The following is a 22,002-nucleotide window of genomic DNA, read 5'->3' on the forward strand; positions in this document are numbered from 1 at the left end:
GCAGCTTTGGCTGTGCATTGTCTGCTACATGTACCTGGATGGAGTACACTGAAAAATCCAGTCTGCCAGGTGCTCTGCAAGTCCTGGTCTCCTCCTGTGGCACGAGAGGATTCATTGCCATACCACAGCCATTCATGCACGCTGTTAAGAAAAAAATGCTGAGGTTGATAAAATACAGCCTAAAAAGCTGTTTGGGGTGTGTTTGTTTCAAGTAAGTGCTGGAGTGGGGATCCCTTCCATGCTTTGCTAGGGTTGAATTCTGGCACTACTCGTTTTCATTTCTAGTTGCACTATAGGCTACTTGTATTTTAAAAAAGCAAGACATCTCACTTAACGTCAGTGCCCTATCCCTGTATTAAGATTTGAGGAGAAGTCAGCCAACAGCCTTTTTATAAAACAGCTTAGTAATACTCAAGCCCATCAAATAAAAAAACCTTGTGGTCCAGTAGCTGGTGTCTGGCTGCAGTGCTTGCCCCTCAGGGATGTGGTCCTGGCTGCCTTAGCTTGTGTGCAGGTGGAGGGATCAGGACACTGTGTCACTTCACTATGAGGGTGGTTTGCACAGGCGGCCTGAAGACTGACGTGGAGTTATTTTGGCTAAAAATAAAAATTGGAATAAGTGCATTCCTGTGGGAATGCTCTTCTCTAAGTAGAGGCAAACATTCTTTCAAAAGCCCTGAAAGATCTTTCTCATACAGGCTCCCATGCTCCTCTCACTGCAATTAAAACCCAAGCAAATAGCATCCTCAGTAACTGTGAGGCCGGAGGTTCCAAAATTTCAACTCTTACTGTCCAGTTAGGGAATAAAGGGAGCCTTGGAGCCTTTTCAGAGCTTCCAAGACACTTGTACACCTTATGTTATATAAATCACAACACTTCTGGGCTTTCTATCCTATATTTTCACTTAGTACACTTTTAACTTAAAAGATCTGAGGTTTGTGTGCCAAGTGATGATAATCCTTCTGATTTTGTGTTAAAGACGTGCAAAATGAAACATGATACTCATTACATGAGTATATGTAATGATCAACATTACATCATACTCATGGTTAGTGTTCCTAAATGTAATCTACCTCTTCAAAATCTGTTTATTGGAAACTGAAAACTTCATATGTAAACCTTTGATTATGTATCTTTAAGTCAGCAGCATCTTGGAATTATGCTTGTATCTCTCTGTGAAACTCAGCCACATCCATCCTCACTGCTGTAGCAACAAATGCTGAAGCTCTGAATCCCATTGTGCTCTTTGAAATGGCTTCAGAAAAGAATAGACTGATAAAGGAGAATGCAAACTAACACCATTAAGCTGTGTTTTAACCAAATATGGAATTGTGTGTCACCCAGGTACAAGTCTTGCTGACAAGAAATAATTCTTTCATCTGTTTCTTCCCTGAAAAAAACCTAAATTGTGTGAAAGTAGGAGAAAGAAACCAGCCTTATTTAGATAAAAAAGCAGGGGAAAAAATGTTTTAAAATCAAACAAAAACCCCATAGGTTGAAAGAGAAACTGCAAAGAGGAGAAGACAGTATAAGCCTGGTGTTGACACTTGTTTTGTAGTCCCTGAAATCTAGCTGATAGCTGCATTTGCTGCCCCTCCAAATCTTCAGGGGTGCACTTGGGTTTCTGGCACAGAGGAGGTGAGGGCAAATACTATCCTTAGCCAAACAGCCAAGGAAAGAGTTTTCACCCAAAACTGTTAAAGAGATAGGCAGTGACAGGGGAAAGAGGCTTTAAATCAAATTTCTTATTGGAAGTCATGGAATGTGCCCATTCCCTTTGCCATCTGGAGTACATTTACTGAAGCTTTTTAAGTGCTGTGTATAAATCCATAGACACTTAGTCCAATCATGAAAGAACATGAGTTCTTATACATGCTCTTCCCATGTATGTCCTTAGTTACAAATTTGCTAATGAAATCTGATTTTTCAGGTTCTGTTCATGATAGATTGTCATTCATTGCCTCCAAAAATTTTCTCCTTGAATATTTGACATCCATTATTTTGCAACATTCTCTTCTCACTGAAATAATCTCAGCTACTCAACCCAGTGTTCTCTGACTGCAGCTGACCATGAGTGCTAATGAATGACTGAAGACCCTGACCCAGAATGTGAGTGTTCTTGCAGGATCCCAAACTCATTTCTTTGCCCTGGGGCCCAGGTTCCCATCTGGGAACGGTACTTAGCCGCGTCTCACTGGGCTGCTAACCTGACTGTTTTCATTATCTTCATTCCTAGCTTGGTTTGTTTTCCCTTTCCTCAGTTTTTGCTTATATCCACATTTGGGGTTTTGTCTTCATTTTTTATCTCTCTTTTTCTTTAGGACTTTATTTTACTGCTGGCTACCAGTGATGAAACTTTCTGGGAAAGTCCTATATTAGTGTGAAAACAGATAGAGTATTGCTTAGTATTCTTAAAAGCATAACTATTGGCTTGATTTATGATTTATTTTATATAGAGACACTAGCACTCTAGCTAAATGGAGAAGGGAGGAGGAAATGTTTAGATTTTAGAGTGATTTGGGGTTATACAAAACAAAAATCCCAAGTTACATAGCTGGTACCAACCCTTGATATGCTGCTGGGAGCTGAACTCATCAGTTACCTCTCTGTTTTGTCTGCACAGGGCTGAATTTACTGTCTTTTTTCTATTTTTCTGGCAGCCTTTCTGAAATCACAGAAGTATTTAGAAAATGGAGCACTTGAATGATTTTTGTGAATACACAGCTGGTTAGGTTCTTTGAGCAAAGCAAAACAGGGATATCTATGAAAAACCATTAAAACATTGAAGATAAGGATCTCAGCCCATAGATATCTTTTATCTATGATAAAAAAATGCAATAGGTGGCATTAAATTCTTAGGTAGTTAAACTGTGAATTCAGATTTAGATGGAGAACTGTGCAAGTATGTGAGCAGCCCTCTCCACCAGCAGCAGCAAAATCAACAAACTACAGGTTTCTGTAATTTCCTGTGTTATGGAGGAGTTGGCACCCAGTTCTTAAAGGGTGAGGACAAGAGAGGTCAGCCCTGCTTTCCAGTCGCTCCTGCAATATATGTTGTGTGCTGGGCTCTGGGAGTAGTATGATGGCCCAGACTTTTCTTCTTGCTGCATCAGAAACTGAAAGCTGTGCGTTGCAGGAGTATCTACAATCTACGTGTGTATGATGCTTGTTGCTGTAGTGCCCAGATTTACAGTGGGCACCTTTTATTTCTTCTCTGAAGTGGAAGGGGTTTATCTTGCTGTGTCTTACGGATTTCAGACTTTACTCCTACCTAAACAGATTAAAAATGTCAATCCTGGCTAGATGCTAGGCACTGATCTAGAGTCCTGGTCTGAGAGATGCCTGAACGGCCTGTGAGAACTCCCCGTACTCAAGCAGTCAAGGCTGCATTTGAATTCAGGTGCTGTGTTGGGTTTGGATGACAAGCTTTTGGTAGCAGGAGGGGTCATGGGGTGGCTTCTGTGAGAAGGCACTAGAAGTTTCCCTTATGTCCAGTAGAGCCAGTACTGGGTGGATCCAGGATGGCCCCACCCCAAGCCCATCAGTGATGGTGGTAGTGACTCTGGGATAACGTATTTAAGGGGATAAAACTGAACAACTTCAGCCAGAGAGAGAGAGAAGGTGTGAGAGCCACAACTCTGCCGACATCAAGGTCAGTGCAGGAGGGGCAGGGGGTGCTCTGGGTGCTGGAGCAGATTCCCCTGCAGCTCATGGTGAAGACCATGGGGAGTGGCTGTGCCCCTGCAGCCCGTGGAGGTCCAGGGTGGAGCAGAGCTCCACCTGCAGCCCCTGGAGGACCCCACACTGCATCCAGTGAATGCCTGAAGGAAGCTGTGGGACCTATGATGGAGCAGTTCCTGGAGAACTACAGCCTGTGGGAAGGACTCATAATCGAGAATTTCATGGAGAACTCTCTCCCAGGGGAAGGTCTCCATGCTGGAGCAGGTGAGATGTGAGGAGTCCTGCCCCTGCAGAGGGAAAAAAGGCAGAGACAAACTGTGATGAACTGACTGCAGTCCTCATGGGGGAAAGGTTAAGCCCAGGAGAAAGAGCGGGTGGGGGGAAGGTGTTTTAAGATTTATTTTTTAATTTCTCAGGATCCTGCTCTGATTTGATTGGTAATAAATTCAACTGATTTCCCTAAGTCTCTTACCCATTGGTGAGTGATTTCTCCCTATCCTTATTCTGACCCATAAGCCTCTTGTTTCTCTCCCATGTCCTATTGAAAAGAGAAGTGACAGAGCAGCTTTTGTGGGCACCTCTTGTCCAGCCAGGGTCAGCCCACCACAGGTGTTTTATTTCAGCTTTCTGTTTCTGAGAATTTGACCAAAGCTGAAAATCTGTTCTGCTGTTGCTGTTATCACTGTTGCACAGAGAGAAAGCCTGACAGGTTTGGAATCACAATAAAAATTGAGCTGTTAGAGAAAATTGAACCAGATGTATTCAGAGCTTCAACTGCTTCATGTTTCTGCTGCCAGGAAACAGCAGCACGTGCTGCCCGCAGCCAGAGCTGCTGTTTGCTGCTGTCACAGGGAGCTCATTTATTATCAGAGCAAACCTGAGCACTTTCCCAAGTTTTTTTTAACTTTCTTTGCATGTACGTTCTCTCTCAGTTCCTTTCCCCTGCCCTCAGGAAAGTGTTAGTTGTGTCATTTTTAACTGGAAAGGTTCTTGTTAAAATTCTTTCTTAATTTCAGAAGACCTGCAAAGGTGAGATTTTTATCCCTCTTCACACTGCAGATCTGAACTACTGCCCTACCCGAAGGTGGTCTCTGCACACAGGTTAATGAGACCCATCCCCAGATCTGTACCCAGGAACTATGCATCTATATCTGGAAGTGTGGTAAATCAAATGAAATAGTATAAATGTAGCCTTTCACCATATGGGTACTTTGCCTTGATTAACAGTCAAAATTGTTTTGATCTTACTCAAGAGAAAGGCAGTATAAAATCTTTGTGTTGTTTAGGTATGGTTGGTGCTGTAATGGGAAAATGGGGGATGGCAGAGCCATGGACAAGGATGGGGTTGTGGACACACCAAATGAAACCACGTCTTAGTTCTTAAGCTTTCCTGAACATTATTAAATTCTCCATTAAAATTCACGTGATCTCTGACCTGATTAGTGCTGGGAGCTAATTGGAAAGAGGATTTGTGCCTAGTGCTAAAAAGATTTCTCAGAAAAAAGCTTTGTAAGTCATGAGGAGTTAGTGAGTTTCATCTCCTTTAAAATACTCTATTTGAAAAGTTAATAGGTGGGGCATAAGAAAAGCAAAATGTTTTAAAAAATATTTTTAAAGAAATAAAAGAAAAAATGAATTGCAAAAATCTTTGAAAAACAGGTGCAGCTAACATCTGATGTAGAACAATATACAGATACTTCAAAATCAGATACAATGTAAGAAAATAGTAAAAGTGATTAAACTACTTTGGGGAGCCTTAATAGATGTATCTCCTGTTTCTGAAAATGCATGAAACCCTGAATATTTTGTGGTCTCTCCCCCCCCAGAAAATATTTTACACTTTAGAGTGGGAAGTGCAAGATGAAAGGAGAGAGTTATCCCAGTGCAGTATTTTCATAAGGACTGTGCAAGATAAGCCATTTGCCATAAAATGGGAGGAGGAGCGAGCAGTGGAACCCACGTGTGCTGCAGCAAGGCTGGTAATTAGAATGTAGCCAGGCAAAATCACAAGGGGATATGTAATAAAGCTTTAATGTGATTTAAATACCGTGACGGAGTTGCATTCAGTGACAGCCTGCTCACGGAGTACAGTGGGACAGGCTCCTCCGCAGAGCTGGGCTCCATCTGGCCGGGCACCGCCGGGACGCGGCACTTCCAAACTTCCTGTGCCATCTACACATGTGCCATCTACTGAGTGCTCCCAGCTCTGGGGTGAGTGCATGTTACTGCCCTTTAAAGCATCATGGATTAATTTTTACTGGTCCTCAGAGACCTAACAGAGTCGCTAACAGAAGGCAGGGCAGCTCCCATTTCTGGAGTCCCAGCCCAAGCTGCTCTGTGTTCCTCCTGGGAAACAACTCTTTTGAGAATCTATCTCAGTCACTTCTCTCTCTGCTTTTCTTGTCAGCTCTTGTCTTGGCTCTGAGGGGAGTGCTCTTCTTACATCTCTCTCCTTCTGATTGCACTGTGTAAAAAAAAATGGCATTTTTTCCTTGCACATCATAGAGAGGCGTAACAGTTGCCTTATTTGTTAGACTCTACTTGGACCACACATTTTCGTTAGTCGAAATTATCCTTCAAAGATGTAACTGGATATTTTATAGAAATAACAATTTCATAAGCAATTTTTGTAAATTACAGATTTTTAATTTAAATATTTAAGTTGATGAGTAACTTCTGAACAGTCACTCATTAGGTTGGATGTTACTGCTGCTGTTGTTGAAGCAATTTGGGAAAGAACTGCTTTTCAGAAGTTTTTATTACACTCTAAGAGGATGGAGGCAGGTAATGAGACAAATATCAAATGTGAGAACAAAAAAGGATAATCTGGAAAATTGTCAGTGATGGATAATTAGTCTCCAGGGCATTGTATTTCTAATTGTCCCAGGCTGTGTTTAAACATGTCATCAGGATTAGGGGGAAAACATCTGTTTTCTCTAATATTCTAGTAAAATAACTTACAGACCTCAGGGTCATTTCCAGCAGCTGTATATAACCAGGGTAGATGACTAAGAGATGATGCAGGTACAGTAATTTGGATACTGGATCTAAGAGTTTCACTGGAACAGAGATTGTATCAAGCAGGCTGATGCAGGTATGGGCTTTACCTGCAGCCTGCTGAGCAACAAATGTGGCAAAAATGGAAAGCAACAGCTGAAGCTGGCCACCTATAACTCATTTGCTGCACTCTGCAATAAGCCTTACAAAAAAATTTATGGAGCAGATGGGCAAGAAATGTTCATAGCCTTATGTGCCTTCAACTTTTGGTAAACAGATACAAGTGAATGTATCTCAGGAGTTCCTCACTGAGACTCCTGGGTCATGTAAAAACATGAAATGGGTCTGCTGGGAAAGGATTCTTGAGCTTTGAAACAAAACCATAGTGGATGTGGTTAAAAATAGTACTTGTCACTGTTGCGGATGTGGTGTTTGTTCATCTGAAATTCTCCTTACTGAAAACCAGGATGATGTAATTAGAGCATCCGGGGCTTCAAGTGAGACTAAATTGAAAGTGCCCCATAGTGCTTAGGAATAGGGGTGTTCCTGGCAGGGATTGTCAGTAGCCAATGAAAGTGTTGTCATTTCACACTTCTCTGCGAAGCAGGATGGCAGGAGGACCACACTAATGCGTTGCCCACCATTCTGTGGATGGACTCCTGTGCCATGACCCTGAATCACTTCAAAACTGTATTTGAGCTAAGGGCTGGAGACACGAGAGGGCAGAATGAGAGGGGCTTTCCTTCCTCTTTCAGTCTTTGCTGGGGAAGGTTGCAGTGGAGCACCAGCACTGCTGCAGGAGCCCTGCCCAACATTCCTGGGCAAGGGTGGGCACAGGCCCACACAGGCAGCAGGACCCTCTAAATCTGTGCCCTCGTTTCTCTTTACTGGAGAGGACTCAGGAGAGGCAGACATATGTTTGTGGCACATTTAGTGCTGCAGACCAGAGAAGGCAGGGGCTGCACCCTCCTTGATCTGGACTTTGGGTGTCTGCAGCCCAGGGCTACATCTCTGGGCTTGAGGGTGCCTGAGCTCAGTGACTTCCTTTGGTGTTTACAGCCTCTCTGAACCTTCATTACAAAAAAACACCCCTTCCTTATGATCCAAAATATCATGAGACTTTAGGTTTTTCCTCTCTTGTACAAGCTCAGATTAAAATTACTATGAGAATAAATACTGTTATTTTTCTGTAACATTTAGTGTATTTTTGAATGGTATAAGGTTTAAATGAAACTTTCTTCTTTTCTGTATATATATGAGCATATATATACACACACACCCATTTACACATGCACATCAGATGCAGATAATTTACAATAGCATTTTCCTACCAACACAAGTGGTTATAAAAATCCCAGTTGTTTCTTCCTTTTGAGATGATAGTCTGATTTTACCTTGATGGATTGCGATTCATACTTTTTCCCAGAACAAGCCATTCATTCATTATTTTCATTTCTAACTCTAGTAACTCCACAGATTTTTTATCATTTCTAAAATCAGTGCAAAGGAGAAAAAACATTAATTCTGGGAGCGGTGGCTTCCCTTTATTTGTGCACAGTTGGCTCTGATGACTGTACTTGAAAACGCCCTGCTCCTTCCTCCCGCCTCCTGTCTCTTTAGAGCGCTGGCTCTTTGATAGGGGAAGCATCTTAGCTTTGTATCTGTATAGCTTTTGATACTAGGGATTTCATTTGAAGTTTCTTCTTCATAGCATGAATAAATAGCAATCTTGTAATGGTTTGTTCTAGGCAACAATAAATGAGTCACGCGAGCAGGCGTGACACAGTAGGACTGCGTAACTCAGGGGGAGGAGGGGACAGAAGTTGTCACAGGGATATTCTCAGCCAGTTTTGTGCCCTGATTTAATTCTTGTTTGAGAACAGTAGCAGAAGATTTATTTCATTTAGTGTATTTGAGACTATTTGCTGTGAGAAGCAAAAAGCTATACAGCGTACAGAGCATGCAGGAGTGATATGAGAATCCTGTTACTGATGTATGAGAATAAAAGGCCTGAAGCTCTGTTTTATTATTCTGTAAATATGCTGTGCTAGAGGCTCTTACAGCAAGATGAAAGTAGAGGGGGTTTTTTTAATGTTCATTACAAAGGAGTCCTTCTCACACTTGGATGGGTGAATCCCCTTCTCTGACTGTGACTTTGTGTGGCCACTTGTCTGGAGAGTTCCCAGAGTTCAGCCCTAATAAAAGGTTATCAAATACCAAGAAATTATAGGCGTCTTAGTAATCAAAGTCTGCTCCACTAAGCGGTGCAAGATAATTTATTTATCTTCTGGAAACAATAGAGCAAAAACAGAATAAAGGAGGATAATCTTTTCAATAGAAATATGTAGTAGAAAATAATTGTAAATGCCATTATTAGAATTATTCTAATTTTAAAATTGGCAAAATCGTAGCATTGAGGTGCCAAATTTTCCTAATTAAAGAAAGAACTTCAGCAGATCTCGTTGGTGACATGAAAATGATGCATGTGAACTACTATATGCAAAGCTTCCCTGCAAAGATAGGCATAAGGCTGAATGCTTCACGTGTTCAGTTCTATACTCAATACTGTACAACTCATTTCTGGGTGAGTGGAAGCTGCTTGTGAAGCTAATTACGGTTAAAAGGTACAAGGAAAGATGGCAAGAAAGTAGTAAGTTCACCTTACTAAAGTCTTCTTAAGGTCAATCCTTCCTAACATCACAGGCAATTTACAATAATAGAAAGAGATTCCTTAGGGCAGTAATTGAAATAGTAACAAAGTGTTATTAGAAATGTGGGAGGAGATTTAGGTTTAGATGAATATGATATTTTTGTAAACTATACATTTTTAATTTTTTGAATAGTAGCTTATTTCTCATTTACTGGGGGAAGGCCCTGCTATTATGGTATGGAACAAGGAAGGACTCACATTCTGCCAGACCTGGGGTCACCTCGATGGTCTGCTTGTGGATGCACCTTAAACATCTTGGTGTAGTGTAGCTGAGAGTGGTCTGACCCACTGAAACAGAGCATCTCTGCCCTCACCCAGCCACAGGGCAGAGGTGGGGCAGTAAGGCCAGGCTTTGGGAGCTGGGCTGTAGCAGGTGAGGGGGGCACGGAGCCGCACACGGCGCCCCGCGATGCCGAGCACCTGTGCAGGAGGGACGAGCTGAAAGCAGACGGCAGGGAAGGGCCCCTCCAGCACTGTGGCTCTAAAGCTCTCCTTGGAGATGGAGAGATGGAGGTTCAAATCCCTTCAGGCAGAAAAGGGATTGAACATGGATCTCCCACATCCTGGGTCACTGCCCTAATTACTGGGTTAGGGGATAAGAAGGGAATGACAGCAGCTGTGGTGAATCCAACCTCTTATATCTTCGAGGATTTTTTTTCTTTCTGTTGCAAGTGCCTGACACAAAACATTTTGGATGAAACAAAGCACTTTCCTCATTGCAAAATGTATGGGATTTATTTTAGTTTCAGCAAAGAAAACCAGAAAATATTATTTCAGGTTGATCTGATTGTGATTTTTTTTCTCCTTTAAGTTTCATTCCATTGCTTGAGAGCATAATCAATTATTTGCACGGACCAATTCGTAAACATTAAAAAACACAATTTGGGCTTTGCTGGAGGATATTTGCCTACAAAATCTCTGCCTATACTGGCAGACTGTGACCCCAATGACAATAACTTCCAGTAGAGCAGAGCTCACTGAGGTGGTACAATAGGCACGGGTTTGTGAGTAGAGGGGTATGTGTACACATTACTGAAATACTGAGCACTGTAAAATATATATTTACATTGATTTAGAAACGTTAGTAAACAAGAGGCACTTTATACACCCTTGATGCCTTTCATTGAAAACAAGTGACAGCTGGTCCCATAGTGATTCTCTTCAGGAAGTGCAGTTGGGTCCACATTGGACATTGTGGAAGGACAATGCCTGGTACAGTCCTTCCTGGCTCATTTTGGATGACTTTGATTGCTTGTTTGGTGACTGGACAAAACAGCAGGTCATAGGAGTTCTGACTTAGAGTAAGTCACTGGAAAGGGGTGAGGTGTGCTGTGAGGACAGAGCGAGGTCTGTGTCTTCTGGCAGAGAAAAGCTGAACATCATTATGAAGCCTCTGCTAAGTGAAAAAGAAGTATGGACAACTTTGCCATACTTTTTAAATATTCAGATTGTGTTTCATTTTTACTACTCATCTGCTGGTTAGGAGTCACCACAGCCAGCATAGTTGTAGGAAGAAAATGTACGTGCTTACTCTATGTCTGTTATTCCCTTCTTTGGGCCTTTGTGGATTCCGCTATGTCTGTTAATTGTATTTTATAAGTGACATAAATGTACATGGAACATTACAACAGGGAAAATATGACAACAGTAATACTACAGAGCATAATCCCTGCCTCAGGAGCTTCTTATCCAAAGGCCTGAACATATTTGTGATACTTAGGGAGGGAGTAGTTAGGAGATGTTATCCACGCTTGGCCTAACATGAGATTTGGGGTTCTGAGAAATGGGCAGGAAGAGGAGCTGAGAATAGACTTGTGCCTCTCCAGGGACAAGACATCTGGGTCTGAGCATCACCCATGAGGTTCTGGTGCTCTGAAAAGCTCTCCTCCAGGGCGAGTAAGAGGGATTTGGGTTCTTCATTCTAGCTAATGGGAAAAGTTTGGGGTATGTTTGGATAAACAAAACAAAGATGTGAAAAAATTTACATTTCATATAATTCAAAATGATCATTGAAAAAGCAAACCCCAAAGTATACTTGGCAATTCTCACAGCCTTGTTTAACACTTCTCAGGTGCAGCACAGCTACTCTTACAGGATCAGGCCCTGAGGGGATGCCAAGAAGAGAAATGCTTGAAAGCAACATATGGAAATTGAACACGAAGTAAAAGCTTGAGTGGAGATAGGTGTGTTCAGGAGCTGTCTTCAGGAGAGGGAGCCAGGGCTACGCAGTGGGAAGTGTGTAGGAAATGAAAGTATGTAGAAACTGAAAGGCATTCAGCAGCAGTCATGTCAGAGTAATCCGTGCAGTCATTTCCTCTTGACGAGTGTATGCAGCACATCACGGAGCCGGGCCTGTTGTCAGGGGAAGGCAAAGGCAATCCATACATGTGTGCATGTCATGGACAGCAGCGACACGCGGCCACGCGGCACGTACGGGGAGAAGCCACCGAGCAGAAGGCTACAAAAGATGGAAGTGCATTCAAGAAGGGCTGGTGTTTTTGTGATAAAACTGACCAGTTGTTCATAATTAAAAATATGTTTCCCCGAGGTCACTTGAATTTTTTTTGCCAGGATCACAAAGCTGTTCTAATCTCCACTGGTGTTAGAGCTTGAATTAAATGTCTGCTGACATCTGCCAGGGTAAGTATCTTTGTTTCCTCCTCCCACCCCTTACAGGAAGCTTGGTTCATCTGGAAGAATTTAAGTTCTGGAAGGCTCCAAGCCCCAGAGGAAGAGATTTAGGGCACAGCAAAACTTCTGAAAACTCTTGGTATCCCAAAGAAAGCCCGTATCTGTCTGATCCAAATTTCTGTAGACCTTGTGCTGGTCAATGTCCCACTGTCTTCCTGATGTGCCAGTGTGTCGGTGAGGTTTGAATTCTGTCAGGGATAGAAGTGACAGCTGCTTTATCTGTGTGCAATGAGCTACTAATAAAGGACAGACCACATTTTGGCTCCCTAAGACCAAAAAATGATTTGATTTTTGAGTCTTTGAGCCATTGGTTTTTCCCCCTGAGTTAAACATTTTCCAAGAAGGCTCTTACCCGGGTCTCTTCCCCTTTAAAATTATGTATGGCGTTGCTTATGGCAAACGGTCCATCCAATTCTGCAAATCTTTAAACATTTATCTCCCTCCTCCCAAAATTTCAATTGGAATTGTAGTACTTTTTATTCCAAATCATCTCAACTCTATGAGGGCTGCTGTACAAATTTAAAATTTTGCCTTGCATTACTGTATTTTTATTAACCAGACTTTATCATTATTGCCTTGACATCCTCCTCAGCCCAGAGCATTTGTTGTGACACAGGAGCAGGTATGATTAACTTAAGCATCATGGACTTGTTCAAGCCTTCTTGCTTTCCTGCAGGTGGGAGTTAATTGTCATCCCTGTTGGGTTACATCTCCTGGCAGCCTTTGTGCCTGTTGCACAAAACATCTGGAGGCTGGTGGATGGCTGTGGAGTGTAGTGCCCCTCACCTACATGCTTATTCTTCAGTGGCAAGGGTTAAAACCTGGAGAGGCTGTCACGGGCCTCCTTGGTTAGAGGGACAACTGGAGTCACCGTCACTTCTGGGCTGCGGTTTCTTGGCATTTTCCTCGACATTGATTCCTTGTTGCTTATTAGGAGAGCGGGGAAACTGAGAGAGGCCACCTCATTGTTTGTATCCAGTGTGTTTTTTGTGAGTAAGTTTTCAGGATAGGAAATTGTCTCTTTATCCAAGTCCGAGCGATGTCTGAGTCGAAGACAGCTGATAACATTATATTGGGCATTCATTTCAGAACTGCTGAGCCCACAGAAATCAATAGTTTTCCATTATCAGGTCCGGCTGGGTCACTAGTCTGTCAATGAGCTGTTACAATTACGGTACAAGGGTGAACCTGACCAGTCAATTGCTGCTGACAAGAGGAAAGCACGCTGACAGCCACTGGAACAAGCCAGAACACAGATTTGCACTTGGGTTTACCATCTGAGAAGGCTGGCTGGGAGTGGGGCCTTTTCCAAGATGTAGGGCACACACTGTAGGAGAAGAGGCCCCCTTTCCCCGTCCCTGCCACACATCAGACAGGCCTTCCCTGCCCAGGGAATTATGCTTTATTTCTGTAGTCCCAAACACCACAGAACTCACTAAGTGGAGATGAAGGTACCACCTTCTTCAGCACCGTGTTTTTCCAGCCAGAAAGGGATGTGCTAAAAGGAACTGCTTCTGCCAGCAGGACCAGAGGAGCAGTCTCCTGCCTGCAGTGGTCCCTGCCAGGGGATGTGGGCTCAGGGCCTCTTGTCCGTGGCAGGTGCCGGTGCTACACTGGGCAGGAATGCAGAGCACAGGGCTAACTCCATTTCTTCTCTGTGTTTTAGCACTGACTTCCTATCAAATTTGAGAGCAGAGCAAAAATAAATATTTGGAAATTATCCCAATATTATGATTTTTAATTTTCAACTTTATTAACTTCTTTCAAGTGTTAAATCCTGACCGTTTTATTTATGCCTCCGGTAGTCTGTTTGATTCTCACAGAAGTCAATATTCACTTGTGCTCCATCATCAAACAAAAAAACTGGTAATCAACTTTATCACTGGAAGCCAACTAGCTGGGTTTTAAAAAATACACTACCCAAAAGAAAGATCATTTGCTTTAAATGAGAGGAGAGGGAAGTCTTTTTAACAGAGAAGAGCAAACCTTCTTTTACCGGTAATTAGAAGCACCAGTCTTATATGACTTGCAGCATTTGGTAGCTCAAGCCGCGTCAGATCTCTTACAGCATTAATTAAAAAGAATTTATGTTTTTTTAATAAAATGCTTCATGTTTTAGCCCCTTTTCGTCCTCCTTCCAAATGTGATTACGGGGGCTGAAGGGAATTCAGGTTAATATGTTGACACACTTAACAATGCGGGGTCATGTAGCACAATCCGCTCGGCTGGTTCGGCCCCTGACAGGTCCCATCAGCCGCTGCCCTAAAGGCAGAGGCGAGGGGAGGATTTTAATTACTGCGCTGTGCGCGAGTTTGCCAGCATTAAATTGAGACATAATTAGGCCCCCGAATTTTAATAATTGTCCTAGCTAATTGGGCAGACAAGTACGCTCTGCAGCGTGGCGTGATTAGATAATTAGTGTTTCCAAATGACAAAATTGGGCTCTTGATTGCAGATTCCAGATGCGGGGGGTGGGGGCGGATGGAGCGGGCGGCTCCCTGCTCGGGCAAAGCCGAGGCGAGCGGGCCGGGCGAGCTGGGTCGTGACCGGGCGAGGATGCCGGCGGGGGGACGGCAGCGGGGACAGCAGCGGGGACAGCAGCGGGGACAGCAGCGGGGACGGCAGCGGGGACAGCAGCGGGGACAGCAGCGGGCCCGCGGGCGGGCGCTGGGGCAGCTCCCGGGCTCCCGAGGCGCGCGTGCCCCCGCGGCGCGGCGTGAGGCAATTGGCCTGGCGGCGCCCATTGACCGCCACGGCCCCGGGGCAGTGAGACACGAGCGGCGGGGCCGCGGGAAGGACAGCGGGGCCGGCGGGACGGGCCCGACCCGACCCGGCCGCACCGGCACCGGCACCGGCACCGGCACCGCTCCCCCCGCGGCCGCCAGGGGGCGCCGCTCCCGCGCGCTCCGGTGCCCGCGCTGCGCGCGCCCCGGCCCGGCCCGGCCCCGCCGCTGCTCCGCCAGTGCCGTAAGTACCGCGCCGGTACCGAGCCCGCCGCACCCTGCCGGCAGCGCCCCGGCACCTCCTACCTGCCGGGGAGCCTCGCTAAGGAGAGAGGAGATAGATAGATAGATAGATAGATAGATAGATAGATAGATAGATAGATAGATAGATAGATAGATAGATAGATAGATAGATAGATAGATAGATAGATAGATAGATAGATAGATAGATAATCCCTATCAAATATACGTACATCTATATATCTGTTGAGCTGGAGCGGCTCGGGTGGCCGCGGACGCTCCTCCGGCGGTCACGGCGCTGCTCGCAGGTGCCTCCCTGCTGCTCCCATACCTGCGGACCGCAGCTCCCGCCCGCAAATAAAAAATTTCCCACTAAAAAAAAATCATTTTAATGATAGAGCCCAGCGCATTGGTATTTTTATTTCAAAAAAAGAAATAAATCAGTAAATGCCAAGGCAGGGGGCGCAGGGGGCGCTGGGGTAAAGCCGTAGCTGAGCGGCGGGCGGCGGTGGCGGGGCCCTGCCGGCGCAGGTGAGCGGCACCGCGGGGCTCCCCCCGCGCCCGGGCAGCGCTCCCGGCCGCCGCCGCACCCCGCTCTAGTCGGCTGCAGACCCTGCCGGACGGGAACGCGCTTCTGTTCGTTATTATTCTCTTTATTTTCTCTGCGAAGAAGCAGGCGTTTTCATGCGGCAATATAAACTTGGATCGCTAATAAACCAGAGTTAAAATGCAAACGCTTCGCTAGGAAGCATTTCACGCAGCTGGAGCAAAATCGAAAGGTTTTTTGCTTTTATTGTTTATCTGTGGGAAAGGAAAAACAGCTTTATGATTTTTTTATTTTTTTTTCCTGTGTGTGATAGTACTGTCATCAAAATACAGATGCTTTTCCTACATCAATGATTTTTCACTACAGCCTAAGGGCTTCTTGGCTTTAAAGGTCTAGTTATTTTTGCTAATCTATGAAGATTTTAACTCCTGACTATTTGATAAATCAACTCCAGCTGCACTGTACAGTATTTATAGACTTATTTTCAGAGGTACATTCTGGCTCGGTAGATTGCTGTCTCACCATTTCAACGCTTCAAAGCGATGGTGCTGGGAATTGTCAGCTCTGAAGACAAGGTTGGCTCACCGAAGCAGGATGTGTTGTATAAATGCTGATTTATAAAAGTGTTACAGTCTATATATCTTGCAGGTCGAATTGCATGTATTACATGATCAGAAATGCATAGAGGATTAATCTGCCAGTGTTTATTTTAAAGCATCATGTTGTGTCTAAAGGCAGGGGTGCCTGAGACGTACCAGAGCAGAAGCCAGAAGGTGCATCTTCCAACCCACCCTAGCCTGGAGAAGCTGTGGCAAAGCAATCCTGTACCCCAAACAAACCCCCAGGACCTAATCCTCACCCCAGCCTTGCTGGGAGCAGTAAGCACCCTGCCCAGGGTGAAAAACACCTCCTGAGAGCCAAATAGATGCCTGCTCATTTTTAAAAATCTTCTCTGACTTTGACGGGCTCTTGACCAGCCGGTGGCACATCCATGGGACTATGAGCCTCCAAGGGTGTCGCTTTCCCATAAGTGGCTGCTTTCTGAGAGGCTTCAGCAGCCTCTGTGCCCCAGGGGGCTCTGGGGGGCTGGCAGGGGGTGCTCCTGCGGGCTCCCACCAGCCAGGTAGGCTTGCTGTTCATAGACAGGCTTCTGGTGCTCATGTGAAGGTCACATCCAGCACCAAGTTTGTGGTTCGAGCCTGCTTGGTGAAGCTGAACAATTTAATCTGAACAAGCCTGATGAAGCCTTGGCTATATCTGCAGTATATCAAATTGTCTTCAAATCTAAAGCAGTCGTCAGAGGCTAGATGGGGGGCAGCTAACAACACAGTGATCCTTGGAGAAATGCTGGGTGGTTGCATCACAGTCCAGCCATAGGAGCACAGCAGCCTGTACTGCTCTGTGGCCATTTCAAGGCCAAGGTGAGGCTCCTATTCCCAGGACGCTCTCGTCCTGTTCACTAGCCAGGTCACATCTTGGGCATGCATTACTTAGCAACCCTTGCCAGGAGCGCTTTTCGCCTGCTTGCTGAGAAGGCTGGGACTCTTCCTTCCAGGGCACTATCAGATAACTGTCCTGGCACTTGTGCGCAGGGTTTTCATGGGGCAGCGGCAGGATGATGGGAGCTGAAGGCCTCTCAAATGTGGCTCTGAGTGGCACTGTGAGAGGTTGTCCTGTATCTTGAAGGAAACATGCTCCACCCTTGCTTCAGGCCCTGCCCAGCCTGCTGTTTCATCTACAGGTGTAGAAGGCTGGATTTTTTTTGGATGTTACTGCCTTGGGACCTGGTTATTTTATGAAGTTTCATTCCAATTCCAAGTAATTACAACGATTCTTAGGAGTGGAAGCACAGAAAATGGTATCCCCGTCCTGCCTGATGTCTTCTTGGTCATGCCTAGGCTGTATTTATTGCATCCCAAATGATGGCTGGGCTTTGCCGGGCTTTAAGATCTTCCCTGGGGTGACAGTGCTGACTGTGCATGCTGGAACTGGGAAGTAGAATTGAAGTTACTTGCTTTGTGAGTAATATCATAGTTTGTTTTTTTTTCCTGTGTACCAGTTCGATTAAACAGTTTTGTGTGGTTTTTTGTTTTTAAATTAGTTTAATGGTGTTTAAAGCATAAAAAGCAAAATTAAACTTATAAAATAGGGTATTTGTTTTAGTGATCTAATTGAATCGGCTCCAGTTGTTAGTGTTTAGTATAATCTCCTTATGGTGCAGGCAGCTGTAGAAGTAAGAAAGCATTTTAAACTAGAAGAAGGGTTTTCACACTCGCTTCCTCAATGAGGCGCCGTCTTGCTTTTCCTCTGGTTTAAAGGTGACTGAAGCCCGGCTCTGTCGGGAGTCTCCGTGCTCTGGAAAGCACACCCGGCCGGCCGGAGGAGGTGCGGCTGCCGCCGGGGCTGGCAGAGCCCCGTTTGTCCGGCAGCCCCGGGCCCTGCTGGGGCACGTCTGCGTTCCTTGGTACCGCTTCCCCCGGGGGGAGCCCCCCGAGGCCGGCCGAGCCCATTGCTGAGCGCCCTCCGCGGCCGAGGAGCGCAGCCCTGCCGCGCCGGCTGTGCGGGGCCGTGCGGGGCTGGGCTGTGCTGGGCTGTGCGGGGCTGGGCTGGGCTGGGCTGTGCGGGGCTGGGCTGGGCTGGGCTGTGCGGGGCTGGGCTGTGCGGGGCTGGGCTGTGCGGGGCTGTGCGGGGCTGGGCTGTGCAGGGCTGGGCTGGGCTGGGCTGGGCTGGGCTGTGCAGGGCTGTGCTGTGCTGTGCGGGGCTGTGCGGGGCTGGGCTGGGCTGGGCTGTGCTGTGCAGGGCTGTGCTGTGCTGTGCTGTGCTGTGCTGTGCCGTGCTGTGCTGTGCCGTGCTGTGCCGTGCCGTGCTGTGCTGTGCTGTACAGGGCGGTGCGGAGCTGGGCGGGCCCGGGCGGTGCCGTCGCAGCCGCCCAAGGGAGCGCTTGAAAGGCGCCGTCGCTGGTGAGAAGAGGCGGACAAAGCAAGGGCCGGGCTACCGAACGCGGCGTCTGGCGGCCACTTTTAAGGCGCTTTAAGTCTAAAGGAGAAGTGACAGGGCGATCATCTCCTCGGCTCGGCTGCGGATGGGAGGGTGGAATCTTGCTAACAGCTCGTGTATCTGTATATTTAATTGCGACCTGGCTGCATGTTCCTGTTGAGGAAGGATGCAGATCACAAGCGAATCTATAAAAACGCAGGTGACAAGCCCGGGAAAGGGATAAGTGACAGATGAAACGAGAGTCAGCGCGGAGCTCACTGGCAAACGCATCGGTACAAAGTCAGACACCTTCCGAGAGGAGGAGTAGTTTGTTTTATTCCGGTGCTCCAGAGTTTTGTCTCCTATCGGTGTGATGGGGTAGAGGGGAGCTAATGTGCCCTGCTTAGGATACAAACATGCAGATTAGATCACACTTCAGGCACCGTGTTTCACTCAAGACTTAGGACAGTCAGAGGAATAAACCTGGCTTCCCCCACCGAGGAAAGCATGGAGTTTTAATGTTTTAAGGAGATTAAACCTTGTTTGAACACATCTGTCGTGCATACGGATTTTGCGAGCTCTCGGGAGCTGATATCGGGAGCTGGGGCCCGCGTTGTGCGAGGCTGGGGCGCTGGTAGAGTATCAGCTCGGCTCCCGGTGTTTTCTTCACTTTTGTGTTACTTTAAGTTTTCAATGAGGCTGCTGTAATTACGAGGCGTTTAACTTTTTGCCAGAGTCTTTCATTATGGCTTTGCATTTGCACCTCGCTTTTAAGACAAGTAATAACATTCACAGTCAGGGGCAAATCCTGTTAATGAACAAATTAAAGTTCAAACAGTTATTCAAGTTCACAGCCCCGCTCGCTGCTCCTTTAAATAAGAGTTATACATGTTACTTTCTATCGGGATCACTCCCCCTTTTATTACTTTTTAAGCTTTTCATAAGCACTATACGGGCTATACGGGCAGCTCCCAGCCTCTAAAGATCCCACAAATCCTGAATGGAGCCCTAATCCGACCTTAATTTGGCAACTTTTGTAAAAAACATAAAAGCTCGGGTGCCACCCTTGTGTGCTCAGATTATAATGTCGCAGGGAACAAACCGGGGGAAGGGCCCCCTCTTTCCATCACCCACCTATTTGAGTTGGTTCTCTCCCCTCAGGAGCTGTGCAAAAAGCTTCTGTGAGCGCCTCATGGGTACCGGGAGAGAAATGAATATCGATACCCTGGGAATTTCCACCCCTCGCACGATAGCTGTGCCCGGCTGTGCTGCCGGTGCCCAGCCCGTCCCGCAGCGCTGTCCTTGGGCCGGCTGTCTGCCCCGAGTGCCAGCAACGTGCAGTTAAAAAACGAAAAAAAGATAAATCCTTGAGCTCTTCCTCCTCTCTTCCCGCCCCCTTCTTCTCTCTTTCTTCAAACCTTTGGCGATTAGTGTGTCTGCACTCACCTCGGCATTTGCATAAGAGGAATCTGAATTGCACTTTGCCAGGGGCTGCCCCGGCCCGGGGCCACTGCGATCGGCGGGCGGGGAGCGGGCGGCTCCTCCCGCGGGGCCGGGGGCGGCGGGCACAGTCCGACACAGCCCGGGGAGCCTGACACTGGTTCACGGCAGCGCCGGTGTAAAAGCGCTGTCTATGTACAAATAGAGGAGATCACACTCCCCATTATCTACCTCCTGGCGAGTGTTTGATTTGTGACATCAAAAGCTTATCAAGGCAAGCTCACAAAAAAAAAAAAAAAAAAAAAATAAATAAAGGAGAGAGAGAAAAGTGGGGGAGAGAAGCACCTCTCCATGGAGGGAGATCCCTGCGGTTTGGGTGATGGGAGGCGATTTCTGGCCGGCCGTGTCCCCGAGCGGCGGGGCTGGTGCGGGGCCGCGGGCGCGCAGAGCGGCGGGCGGGCGGGCTGGCCCCGGCGGACGGCTGCAGGGAGGCCCTGATTCCTCGCAGCCATCCACACAGAAGTGGTTTGATATAATCACCATGACAACTGCCGCCTATAAGCATACAAATAATAGAGATGAAATAGACAAAAGATTAGCATGCCATGAAAAGTACAATAAGTTTCTTATTTAGCATTTAGATAACTGTCTTTCCTTCGGAGCAGGCTTCAAAGTTGAACCCAGTTTAGACCAAGAGGATTAATTCTTTCTCCCGCATGCTTCATTGAATCTCTCATTACCAAACTTTGTCTGTATTGATGTAAGATTTGATTGAAGATTAGAGCATTTAGCAAATCTTGCTTTTCTGCATGTATCAGGCCTTTTCAAGCGCAGACCGCGCTGCCCAGTGGTCAATACCCTTACTTTTATCCAGTGTCTGCTTCATTTAAACTTAATCAACTCCCTCAATGAACTGGAACAGGGAAACGTCCCTGAGGTAAGAATGTTGTGCTTTTCTTAGATAATTCTTTGCTCCCTCTCCCAATCCTCTGGCGTTAAACCTAAAATTGCTCTCTGATGAACTTAATCAATATGATAATGACAATTGGGGCTGAATGGCTCGGCCTGTGCTCAGCACGGAAAAGGTAGACGGCTGTGCCCGCTGCCCAAAAGCAACTTCTCCTTTCTCGCCTCTCCTTTTGTGTTCACTTCTCCCACCTTTCTTTCTCTCTCTCCCCCTCTTCCCCCCTCCGTGACACCGAGCGCTGTTCACGCTGGAGAATGATGCTTCTTTGTGCGGCAGGAGGACTCGTATGTCACCGCCCGGAGGAGCGGAGCCGAGCCAATGGCCGGGTGAATTATCTGCCTTGTTGCAGTGAATTATTTGCGCTGTTTCCTTTCCCAGTCAACAAGTTTCTGAGGTATAGCGCAGATCAATCAAAGCTGACAGAGCGCATGTGAAGCTTTTACTGTGTAAATCTGGACCTCTTGTCCCGGCTTCGTTGGCACTGGCATCTGTATATCATTTTTATACTGCTACCAGTAGAGCAATTTCAAAAGTATTTGCAAGGAAAATGGATGTCCCCATCTGTTCCTGGAATCATAAATGTGCCACTTTCGGAGGGTTTTCACTGGTAATCATATCTTTAATGATGAACAAACTTGTGATATATACCTTTCCATAAAATGGGGTTTTCTTCACTTTATTGTGATTGGCTGGGATAAATAGCTTTTCCATATGTTAGGAAGATAAAACATAAGATTACCAGACCTCGTTTCTTTGATCATAAACAAAAGAAACAATTCACTCCGAACACTCTTTAAACAGAAACAACTGCAGAATTAAATTGTATTAATAAGCTATCGATGGGTCAGGAGGTAAACAGCAGTCTCCCTAGAAAAGACAGCTGGTTTAAAATACGAATAGTAGGTCTTTCTCGTTATTCGAGTGACCTTAATGCAGGCATGGATTTTAAATACTCGATGCTAATTTTAATTTTGATTTTCTTATATTTGCCTTGTCTTTATCTCTCTCTCTCTCTTTTTTTTTATTTTTT

At 46.0% G+C, this 22,002-nt stretch overlaps 1 long non-coding RNA gene across 1 annotated transcript in view; it reads left to right on the forward strand.

The window, feature by feature from the left end:
* The first annotated feature begins 20,451 nt into the window (after positions 1-20,451).
* The window catches only part of LOC111932811 (uncharacterized), an 8,171-nt gene continuing 6,620 nt past the window's right edge, over positions 20,452-22,002 (forward strand). The window contains exon 1 of the long non-coding RNA XR_002866350.2: positions 20,452-21,366. This is a non-coding gene — a long non-coding RNA (uncharacterized LOC111932811). The remainder of the gene's footprint in view (positions 21,367-22,002) is intronic.

This window comes from Cyanistes caeruleus, chromosome 9, assembly GCF_971803275.1.
Source record: "Cyanistes caeruleus chromosome 9, bCyaCae1.hap1.1, whole genome shotgun sequence".
Classification (NCBI taxonomy): domain Eukaryota; kingdom Metazoa; phylum Chordata; class Aves; order Passeriformes; family Paridae; genus Cyanistes; species Cyanistes caeruleus.